The sequence below is a fragment of the Malus sylvestris genome, chromosome 10 (assembly GCF_916048215.2).
Source record: "Malus sylvestris chromosome 10, drMalSylv7.2, whole genome shotgun sequence".
Lineage (NCBI taxonomy): Eukaryota > Viridiplantae > Streptophyta > Magnoliopsida > Rosales > Rosaceae > Malus > Malus sylvestris.
Window position 1 is genome coordinate 20197631 of NC_062269.1, and position 12667 is coordinate 20210297.

Here is a 12667-nt window from a genome sequence, read left to right on the forward strand (position 1 = left end):
GAATGACTCAAAATAATGAAAACAATCAAATTAGACACTAGGAACTGAAATGGACGGAAATTGAATTAAAAGACTAACAACAATGAAAACTAACTAAATAATATAATTTAATAATGGGGGGGGGGGTTTGGTTTTGACGAGAAGTAAATTAAACTTAAATAAATTACAGAATTGACAAAAGCATGAAATTAAGGTGAAAGGATAGGTGACGGACTAGCTAGAGGGTTCTTCTCCACACATGACACATATGCAACCTAAATTGATTTTCAGTTGTTCTTTCAATAAATTGTAAATCTCAACGCCCCAAATTAACCGTGAATTGCACTAATTAACCCTCAGTTTTTCCACAAGTTATTGGGTTGGATGATTGCATACGACAACCCAAAACATTCCCTACAAGTTCCCTACATGAATTGCATAATAGAGATACAAGCAAGAATCATTAAGTTCTATGAAAAACATAAGCATTGACGAGGCACTCGTTACTATGATTTGCATGAAACTTATGCCAAGAATTTACTTAACGTGATTGTGACTAGCAACCTTCACTACTTGTGAATATAAGTTCATAACGATTAGGTGAAACTCCCTTATATTCTAGCGTCAAATTCATGCATGTAAATTAAGTATGCATTCTTAATCGACATACAAAAATAAGCTATCAACCAAGCAGTTAAGCAAATTAAATCACAACTCAGAAATCACAACTGAAGGTAATCAATTCATATTACAAATATATTCATGGCTTTGAATTAACCTCTAGCCAAAATAAATTTAGTTACACATTATTAAAACAGAAATAAAATATAAGTTTGGAAAGATTTAACCGAGAGAGAAGGCAGCTTGCTGCTTCTGTCTGTCCGTGCCTTTTCTCCGTTCTTTCTATTTTCTTCTCACGTCTGACTGCTCTCTGCCTTTACTGTCAGTTTCTTCCCCCTCTATTTTCCACCCAGTCTCTCCTTTTATTTGCAGTTCTCTCCTCGTGTCTATATGTCCCTGCTTATTATTTTTTCCGCACTACCTCAGTGCTCTCTCTCCACTCTGTTTTATATTCTTTCTTTTATTTCTTTTGCCGTTCCTCCACTAGTCCATGTCTTCTCACTGTTTTATTTTCTTTTTCTTCTCCATCACTCCATGTCTGCCATGCCATGGATTTCTTTTATTCTTTTTCTTACTGCCATCTTATTTCTTGCCGTGTCCCTCTCCCACTTATTCTGCGCCTCACTCTTTGTATTTTTTTTTTCTTTTTTCTTTTGTTTCTTTTATTCCTCCATCATTCCATTATTTCTGTGAAAACAATGCTAACACAAAATTAACTGTACATTAACACAAGGTAAGGTAAGTTGCTACAATTTTAACATAAAAACATCACAAAAACTTTAGAAATGGATGGTATAAATGCATGAAATATATGAGTGATCAATTTTACAGTTTCCAAGTTCATTGCTATATATGCAACGTAAAAGTTCACTCGAAATTCAAGGAGACTTGATCTTCCAAATTTGTTACAAATTAATAGCAAAATGAATATAGTAGTAACAAATTAAAAACAACACGACCAATATTTGTTACAGAAGAGACTAATCGGCTTCCAAACACAATCACGCTGTTGAACCGATATTCAGAACTTATGATAACAGATGTGGATTAAAGCTAGCTAGGAAAAATAGACTCGTCAATTCGAACGAGTTCTCTGGCTACTGCGGTCATATATGGCCTTCTTTCAATTTCGTATTGAGTGCATGACAATGCCAGTTGTAGGAAATCATGCAACTGCTGCAGTAATGGCTCATCACCCCCTACCTCCTCGAATATTTTCGGGTCCACAATTGTTTCAAACTGGTCAGCATGCGATTCCACATACTCAAAAATTGACTATAACCTTCTTCCTGTTATAAAAATGTAAAAGTTATAGAGAGATAACCTTTATTCGGGACAGGAACGAAGCAGTTGCAGAGTATTATACCAACACAAGCTGTTGCAGAGGAAGTAATGTATATTATTACTATTAGATATTTTTCTCTTCCTTTTCTCTCTGCTTAGTTGAACATTCGTAAAGCTCTATTTATAGAGCATCACCATGGAAACAAACAAAAACACTATTAAGCATATGATATGTCTACTGTATGCATGTGGGCATACATTATTATACTATTTACAACACTCCCCCTTGGATGCCCACATATCAACATCAGTTGCCTCATTAAAACCTTGCTTGGAAAAACCCTGTGGGAAAAAAAAAACCATAGCGAAGGAAAAAGAGTACAACTTTATCCGGATGGTATTGAGCATGCTTATGTTGCCTCGTTAAAACCTTGATAGGAAAAACCCAGTGGGAAAAATCCTAAGCGAAGGAAAAAGAGTACAACATGCATGTATCATGGATGCTCCCCCTGAATTGGATCTCCCCCTGATTCTGCATTCTTTAAATTTGTAAGCCGACGTAATCCGATTCCCTGCACCAGTTTATGAAATATGCACTTTGGTAGAGACTTGGTGAACAAGTCTGCTAAATTTTCATTGGAACGGATTTGTCTGACTTCAATAACTTTAGCCTTTTGAAGCTCATGTGCGCTGAAAAATCTTGGAGATATGTGTTTAGTCTTATCACCTTTGATAAATCCTTCCTTCATCTGGGCGACACAGGCTGCATTATCTTCGTGGATGACAGTTGGAGTGTCTGTCTTTGAAGGTAGACCACATGAATTCCGGATGTGATGGATCATGGATCTTAACCAAGAACATTCACGACTTGCTTCATGTAGAGCAATTATTTCAGAATGATTGGAAGATGTTGCAACTAGCGTTTGCTTCGTTGATCGCCATGAAATTGCAGTATCTCCATTAGTGAACACATATCCATTTTGTGAGCGGGCCTTATGCGGATCAGAGAGAAAACCAGCATCGGCGTATCCAACAAGGATTTGTTCATTTGTGGGCTTGTCTGAGTAGAAGAGACCCATATCTGTTGTCCCACGAAGGTATCGTAGAACATCTTTGACTCCCTTCAAATGACGAATTGTTGGAGCAGAGTTGTACCTGGCTAACAAGTTAACTGAAAAAGCTATATCTGGTCTAGTACATTGTGCTAAATACAATAAAGCACCTATTACGCTCAAATATGGTACTTCTGGACCAAGGACCAGTTCATCATCTTCTTTTGGACGGAATGGATCTTTCTTAACGTCTAAAGATCGAACGACCATTGGGGTGCTAAGTGGATAAGCCTTGTCCATGCCAAATCGCTTCAGTATTTTTTCAATGTAAGCTGATTGATGGACCAAAATTCCACTAACACAATGCTCGATCTGCAGGCCTAGACAATATTTGGTTTTCCCAAGGTCTTTCATTTCAAATTCACTTTTCAGATATTCAGCAGTTTTATGGAGCTCTTTAGGAGTCCCAACTAAGTTCATATCATCAACATATACTGCCACTATAGCAAATCCAGAGTTGGATTTCTTAATGAACACACAAGGGCAGATGACATTGTTGATATATCCTTCTCTAATCAAATACTCACTAAGACGATTATACCACATTTGCCCAGATTGTTTCAGCCCATATAGTGATCGCCTTAATTTGATTGAGAACATACCCTGTGGTTTGTTTGTTGCTTCAGGCAACTTAAGTCCTTCTGGGACTTTCATATATATGTCAGTATCTAAATCTCCATATAGATACACGGTGATGACATCCATAAGTTGCATGTCAAGTTTTTCTGAAATCACCAAACTTATTAAGTAACGGAACGTAATTGTGTCCATTACAGGAGAGTATGTCTCCTCATAATCAATTCCAGGTCTTTGTGAAAAGCCTTGTGCAACGAGTCGTGCTTTGTATCTAGCAATCTCGTTTTTCTCATTGCGTTTCCTTGTAAATACCCATTTGTAACCTACGGGGTTTACATTAGGTGGGGTTTGGACTACTGGTCCAAAAACACTTCGCCTTTCCAAGGATTTTAATTCTGCCTGGATTGCATCTTTCCACTTAGGCCAATCTTGTCTCTGTTTGCATTCATCAACAGAGCGGGGCTCAATATCATCACTTAATATGATTTCAGTGGCTACTGCGAATGCAAACATATCGTCAATGATTATTTCATTCCGATCCTACAATTCATTAGTACATGCATAATTTATAGAGATTTCTTTGCTTTCATGTACTTCTGTCTCTTCAGGACCATTTTCTTCTTCTGGAAGTCCAGAGGCATGAATTGTGGATTTGTCATTGACTCTCTCTTCCTGAATGATTTCATTTGGATTCAGTTGTGCCCTCGTCTTTCTCTTCCGATGGGCTGAATCTTTTGAACCTGGTGGTCTACCACGCTTCAGGCGTGCACCAAATGAATCATTCGCTGCCACTTTATTTTGTCCAACAGGGACATCAATTCTGGCAGGTGCATTTGCAGCTGGTATATGCGATTTTGTCACTTTCATAGCATCATTAAATGCATCTGGCATTTGATTGGCAATGCTTTGAAGATGAACGATCCTTTTCACTTCATTTTCACATTGAAGGGTTCAAGGATCAAAATGAGACAAGGTGGGAACAACCCATGTCAGCTCTTTCCGTTCTTCTGGAACGGTCTTTTCTCCCCCTAACGATAGGAAGACTGTCTCATCAAAATGACAATCAGCAAAACGAGCTGTAAACATATGACCTGTCAAGGGTTCCAAATATCTAATAATAGATGGTGAATCAAAACCCACATAAATTCCCAGTCTACGCTGAGGTCCCATTTTAGTGCGTTGCGGGGGTGCAATAGGCACATAAACAGCACAACCAAAAACTCGTAAATGTGAAATGTTTGGCTGATGTCCAAACACAAGTTGTATTGAGGAGTATTGGTAGTTGGCTATAGGTCTCAATCGAACCAATGATGCAGCATGTAGAATGGCATGTCCCCATGCAGAAACTGGCAATTTGGTTTTCATAAGCAGAGTGCGGGCTATTAACTGAAGCCGCTTGATCAATGCTTCTGCTAAACCATTTTGAGTATGGACATGAGGAACAGGGTGTTCAACATCAATGCCCAATGTCATGCAGTAATCATCAAATGTTTGAGACGTAAATTCACCAGCGTTATCAAGTCGAATTGATTTAATGGGATAATCTAGGAATTGTGCTCGTAACTTAGTTATCTGAGCAAGAAGTCTCGCAAAAGCTACATTCCGAGTAGACAAGAGACAAACATGTGACCATCTAGTGGATGCATCAACCAAAACCATAAAATATCGAAATGGTCCACAAGATGGTTGAATAGGTCCACAGATATCCCCTTGAATTCTTTGTAGAAATGATGGGGATTCAGCATCAACCTTTAGTTGTGATGGTCTAATTACCAACTTCCCTTGAGAACAAGCCTTGCAAGGGTTATCATTTGAGATAGCAATGTCTCTGCTCAATAATGGATGTCCATTAGAGTTGGTAATGATCCTACGCATCATGGTGGATCCTGGATGACCCAGACGGTCATGCCAAAGCATGTAAACCTTTGAATCAGTGAACTTCTGGTTCATGATAGTATGTGATTCAACTGTCCTTATGTATGTATAATATAATCCACTCGAAAAACCACGCAACTTCTCCAATATACGCTTCTGGGTATCATTGGAGGTAATGCATAGATACTCCACATTTTTTGCACTTTTCATTTCAATGTGGTATCCATTTAGACGTATGTCTTTGAAACTCAACAAATTTCGAGTAGATCGAGTAGCATACAATGCATTTTGTATGGATAATATTGTTCCATTTGGTAACATAATCTGGGCTTTCCTTGAGCCTTCAATCACATCTGAAGGTCCTGATATTGTTGTTACCCCTATTTTTGTAAGCATTAAGCTTGAGAAATACTTTCGATCACGAAGTATTGTATGTGTGGTTGCACTGTCTGCAAGACAAATATCTCCGCCATTTCTTATGTTCTGAGAATAACCACAGTTTTTATCCATGCTTTCTGAGTAAATGGAATCACAGTTAACAAACAATTTATAACAGGAAATTTACATGCCATTTTTATTGAATCTGAAAAACTAGTTTTAGACAACAAGTTCAGCATAATAAAAGTACATCAAACATAAACGATTTAGTCGGACCGATATACTTCATTCCCCCTTTCCGTAATGAAGTCTGAAACATCTAGGTGAGTTGCGTCAAATTGCCCTGATAAATCAAACACTGGATCAGGTATATCCATTGGTTTAGCCTGGTCGAGAAAATTGGTCTCGACACCCTTCTTCTTGAGGGAGGCTTGATACAACTCCACCAGATGTTTTGGGGTACGACAAGTTCGCACCCAATGCCCATTGCCACCACACCTATGGCAGGCTCCTTCAGAGTTCCTGGGAGCATTGGTCATGTTAGCTTTGCCTTTGTGACGATTCACATTTTTGAAGCTCGGGCCAGAATTATGCCTCTGAACCTGGTTGTGAAACTGACCACCATGGTTCTTGCCTTTCTTATTCCATCGACCTCGTTTGTGGCCACGTCCTTGTTTATGATAATTACCACCAGAGGATGTGGCGTTCACTTCGAGGGAAGTATCATTTACTTCTGGGAATGGTGCAGATCCAGTAGGTCGGGAATTATGGTTTTTCATCAGGAGCTCATTATTCTGTTCAGCTACCAGGAGCACAGATATCAGCTGGTTGTATTCAGTGTAGCCTCACGCTCTATACTGCTGCTGCAGGAGCACGTTATTGGCATGAAATGTGCTGTAAGTCTTTTCTAGCAATATTTCATCAGTAATGGTATCCCCACAGAGCTTCATCTGAGAGGTAATCCTGAACAACGCAGAATTGTACTCCGCCACTGATTTGAAATCCTGAATTCTCAGGTGAGACCACTCATAGCGAGCTTTTGGAAGAATCACCGTTGTTTGGTGATTATATCTGCTTCGCAAGGCCTCCCAGAGAGCTAACGGATCTTCAACCGTTAAGTATTCACTCTTTAGTGCCTCATCAAGATGGCGGCGAATAAAGATCATAGCCTTCGCCCGATTTTGAGAAGATGAGCTGCTTTCTTCCCTGATGGTATCTCCAAGATTCCCTGCTTCCAGATGGATCTTGGTATCAAGTACCCAAGTAAGGTAATTCTTCCCCGTAATGTCTAGGGCAGCATATTCAAGCTTAGCCAAGTTCGTCATTTTCTTTTCTGAAAGAAAATGAGATGTGTAAGAACTTGCAGTAATATGTATTCCTAGAGGAATGTGATGTTAGAACTTCTGGTTCTTATAAATTTTTCATTTTGATCTTCAGGCCAAAATGATAAGCACTCGAAACTTCTGGCTCGAGATTTTCAGGGTGAATGAGAAGGGCGATTGTACCGCACCATTCTCATTGAAAGAATGTAACATGGAATGGGCGATTAGTCCGCACCACTCAAGTAGCAAGAAAATTGAAATACGCAGAGCAGGGTGGGCGATTATACTGCACCACCTAAAATTGCAATGAAATTAAATAACAGGTAAATTTAAATTTGGAGAACAAGGAGGGCGATTATACCGCACCACCTAAAATTGCAATGAAATTAAATAACAGGTAAATTTAAATTTGAAGAGCAAGGAGGGCGATTATACCGCTCCACCTGAAATTTGCAGTAAAATTAAATAACATATAAATTTAAATTTGGAGAACAAGGAGGGCGATTATACCGCTCCACCTGAAATTTGCAGTAAAATTAAATAACAGGTAAATTTAAATTTGAAGAGCAAGGAGGGCGATTACACCGCTCCACCTGAAATTTGCAGTAAAAGTAGATCTGCAGTCCAAGATAGGCGATGATACCGCACCATCTTGGATCGCAGTAAGATGAAATTTGCAGTTCAAGATGGGCGATTGTACCGCACCATCTTGGATTGCAGTAAAATCAATATAAATACTATGTTAGTAATCAATATCCAAACCAAACAAGTAATCAAAGATGTATGTAACCGCTAGTTGGAGAACTACGAGCAGGCATGGAGCAAATAGTTCGTCGCGAGGATATACCGCGCAGTTGAGGCAGATGAAGAAGATGAACAGGAAAAACCTTAGAGGAAACATTTTTTTTTTTTTCGTTCGGCGGAGAGAAATGAGAGAATGATTTCCTTTATTGTTTAGTGAATGTAAATGAGACATGGTTATACTTAGAGACTCGTGCTGATAACGTGTTATAAAAATGTAAAAGTTATAGAGAGATAACCTTTATTCGGGACAGGAACGAAGCAGTTGCAGAGTATTATACCAACACAAGCTGTTGCAGAGGAAGTAATGTATATTATTACTATTAGATATTTTTCTCTTCCTTTTCTCTCTGCTTAGTTGAACATTCGTAAAGCTCTATTTATAGAGCATCACCATGTAAACAAACAAAAACACTATTAAGCATATGATATGTCTACTGTATGCATGTGGGCATACATTATTATACTATTTACAACACTTCCAAGTTTTCTATGGAGGGAGCATTTTTTTCCGGTGAAGAATACAAGTAAAATCACGCCAAAGCTGTAAACATCTGATTTTTCTGAGATGTGGTTAGAACGGATTTAGACAGGATCAATGTATGAAAATGTTCCTAGCTGATGTGATATTAAACTAGCACACAAATTAAATCATCTTTTTGATAATTGTAGTATGGATAAATAGGGATCATTCTAGGCCGGGGATTAGAAGGGATGCTAATCTACTCAAATTTAACTCAAAACACTTAACTAGGCTTGAAAACACTAAACTAGACTCTTATGACTCAAAACTGACTCAAACTACTTAAAACAGCACAAAACAAGCAAACTGACTCCAAACTAACACTAAGGATGACTTTGGACGAATTCTAAACTAACAAGACTCAAAACAATGAAAAGACACCAATTGGACAGATTCTAACCTAGAAAACATGAAATAGAAAGGGGGGGGGGTTTGGTTTTTGGACGAATTTAAACTTAAACTAAGCAGGTTTAAAGACTCTAAATACTTTGGACGAAATTTGTGATTTTAAGGGTGAAAGGCTAGTTAGAGGGTCCTTCTCCACACATGACACATATGCATACAAATCGATTTTCAGTTACTCTTCCTATAAACCATGAATGACAACGCCCCAGATTAACCGTGAACAACACTAATTAACCCTCAGATTTTCCTAATTTCATTGAATTGGACTCAGCGACACAACCAAATTATTCTTATCAAGTTCCCTATATGAACAACATGATAGAGATACATATCAAAGATCATTAAGTTCTATGAAAATCATAAGCATTGACAAAGCATTCGTAACTACAGCATGATACTCCTGCCAGGAACTTACTTAACACGATCGTGACTAGCAACCTCCACTACTTGTGAATATAAGTTCATAACTATTAGGTGAAATTCCCTTATATTCTAGCATCAAATCCCTGTATGCAAACTAAGTATGCATCCTTAATTAACACACAAGAATAAGTTATCAATCAAACAGATAAGTGAATTTCATTCACGATTTATGAAATCATAACTGGATGTAATCAATTCATATCACATATATGTTCATGGCTTTGAATTCTCCTCTAACTATAATGAAATTAGTTCCTCATGTTCGCAATTAAACAAAACCAATTAAAGTTAAACATTGAAAGCAAAGATAGAATACACCTAGAAACGCTCCAACAACCCAACATCTTGAATGGCAAGAACGGCTCCAGGGGTCTCCTCTCCTTTCTCCTTGCAAAGTTGCGGCACTAGAGGGATGTATGTATATGAGTGTGTATGGTGCGAAATTATGGTGAATGGTGGGTGATTTCTGAATGATGCGGCACTTTATATTTATAAGGAGAATGTAAGGCACGGCTAGGGTGAGTAGGAAGAGAATTAGGACTCCAAATCATCAAGGAATAAGGACTTTAGATTCCAGGGAGGAAAATGATTGTTCTTTGCAGCAGGAAATATGATTTCTAGAAGGCTAGGTGCGACACATTCTTAGGATAAGTGATAGGGCTTCTAGAACCATGTTTTTAGGTGATCTAATATGAAATTGATCCCACATTGCAGCTGGAATTAAGGTAGGATAAGTTTAAGATATGATAAGATAAGATAAGGTTAGTTTAGATAAGATAAGGTTGGATAAGGTTTTGGATAATGTTCATTCTTTTTAGTTGATTCCTTATCTTCTTTGTCTTGAATTTATTTTGTTCATATTTTCAGCACATTCCTAGCCTCTTGAACTTCAAAAACGTCCATCCACCTTGCTCCATTCATATGCTATCCATTCTTGGCCCAAAACTGCTCCAAATTGCACTTTCTTGCCAACTTTGTCATTTGGACTTACAAACACATGAAAATAGCTTAAATCGCTATAATAAAAAGAAACTAACTATGAAAATGCAAGAAAACAAGCTAACTAAGTCGCATAAATATGCTCCTATCACTAGCACGCAATCAACTTCAACATCCAATTGATTAGGAGGAATTGTTGTGGAGAGAGAGAAGTGTGAGAGTTTGGGAGTATAGTCGTCGTCCAAGAAAATGCAGTGGGGTTTCAGATCCCAATGAATTATGGGCCTTAGTAGAGCGGTATGGAGATATGTAACTGCACTAGCAATTTGCTTGGCAATACGCAATCTAGTATTCCATGGTAATAGAAGTTTACGGTAATTAGTGTTAGAGTTTTGAGATTCTTGTCCCACATTGGAGAAAACAAGATTCCCAATGACCTTTATATATGTTTTGTCCTCTACAATATTAATTAGGTGTTGGACCATTTGGAATGGGTTTGAGGCTTAGACCACCAATTATGTGGATTAGGCTTGATGATTATACCATAATATTAATATAAATTAATATTAATTAATCAAGAGAAGGGCCTTGGGGCACTTGGGGCCTAATAATTAAAATTAATCTGATCAATTAGTTTTAATTTTCGAGTTAAGTTTTTAATTAAAATTAATTAAAAACGTTTTGATTAATAGACACAACTCTTTGGAAAGAGTTGTATAGCTTCAGATACATCCAAAAGGTATTTGAAGAGGTATGAAAGAGCCTATATAGCTGGAGTCCTCAGTTCCATTCTAGACCATCTTTTCTTCCTCCTTAATTTCTTCTGTACAAAATTTCCAGAGAGGAAACACACAAAGCAAATTTGCTAGAGTTCTAGAATCCAGTGCGGGTTGTAGAATTAGGTAGTTGAATCCTGGTCGAGCAGACGTTGTTGAACCACAAGCACAAGAGTGGGACGGAAATACTGTTCGAAGGACATAGCTATTACACTAACCTCTACCTTCTGTAATCACGTTAGTACCATTGATATTCTTGTATTTATTTTTGTATTTCATTTTGCACAACATGTATTTTGATCAATAAATATTCTACAATTTCGAGTTTTGTTATTTTTTATTTATTTCTGAATTGTTCTCCAACAATTAGTTCTTGTTAAGGTTCCATCAGAGTTGAGAACTCCTTTTGATGCATATTCATGCACCAGAGCTGGTATAGGAAGCTCTAAGCAAGTTTCAAAACATTCTCATGGGTGCTCATCTGTACCGAAATGACAATGTCACGAATAGCCACAGACCTAGCATCATCCACATTGAGCCAACTGTAAGACCTAACCATGTACTTTGTAATGATAATTGATCGGCCATCTAGAAATCCCCTGAACATTTCGTAGTATGAACCACTTTTTATAAGGCGAAATGAACAGAAATTGTGGTTGCTCTCATGAGCTCATCAGCAAAGTAACAGATAGGGTGAGACTCTCTATCACAAGAAGCAATGAGTTTTTCTAATCATTTTCTCAGGTTCTTGTAGTATGATGACTCAATATCTCTTTCCTCCCTTCTCAAGCACGGCAGCTTTGAGATCCTGGTACAAAAAATAGTTAACCAATTAAAATACGAATTCCAGTTCGAAATTAAAGCTCTATAGGAGAATGAAAATTTTAACTTTAAATTGCAGCAGTTTTGAAGGCATTGTTTTATCTCAACTGATACTTGTATACCACCAAAGGCCTCTTAGGGTTGGAATTGGATTGCACCAAGTAAACAGTAATCGATCAATTTCACAAACGAATCCACTGCAGATGGTCTGTGCAAGCAGAGCAGAAGTTGTACCTACTCCAATAATCAGTGTTGAATTTTATTATGCTTTGTAAGGTCCACGGTGGCATCGAATGATCCGCCCTGTGAAGAATGACATGCAGTGGTATCTGCCGGCCAAAGAAAACTACATGAAACTAGTAATTTTGTTTTTTCGTTACCAGACAAAAAAATTGTCAATTACACACAAACAAAAAAAAAAAGGAGCTGGAAAGTAAGACATATCCGCAGAACCCCACGATGTAATTTTCATGAAGAAGCAAGCAGTGGTCATTGGAAGTTTCATCGAACTTTCGAAAATAGAAAACATCTACAAAGTTTTATCACGAATCTTCATTTACAGGAGGATGATCATAGGGCAGTTGGTGAAAAAGTTGAGGTTTCATCATAAAATTAATTGGTAATATGAGGTGTAGCCCAAATACTTATAAGCACATGCAAGATCCCTCTTTTTCTGATGTGAGATTCACTCTCAACACGCTTCCTCATGTGTAACGAATTTTCAAGTTTAAAACGAAGACAACACAATCGGTGACACACCCCAACGCAGATATCCACAGGGACACCAAAATCGAGGGACGCAGGCTGACATCTGGAACGTGACGAAACCAT

The 12667-nt window shown here is 37.9% G+C and overlaps 1 pseudogene; it reads right to left on the minus strand.

Annotated features, from left to right (window-relative positions):
* Positions 1 to 8418: 8418 nt before the first annotated feature.
* On the minus strand, positions 8419 to 12667 carry LOC126584305 (non-functional pseudokinase ZED1-like; annotated as a pseudogene).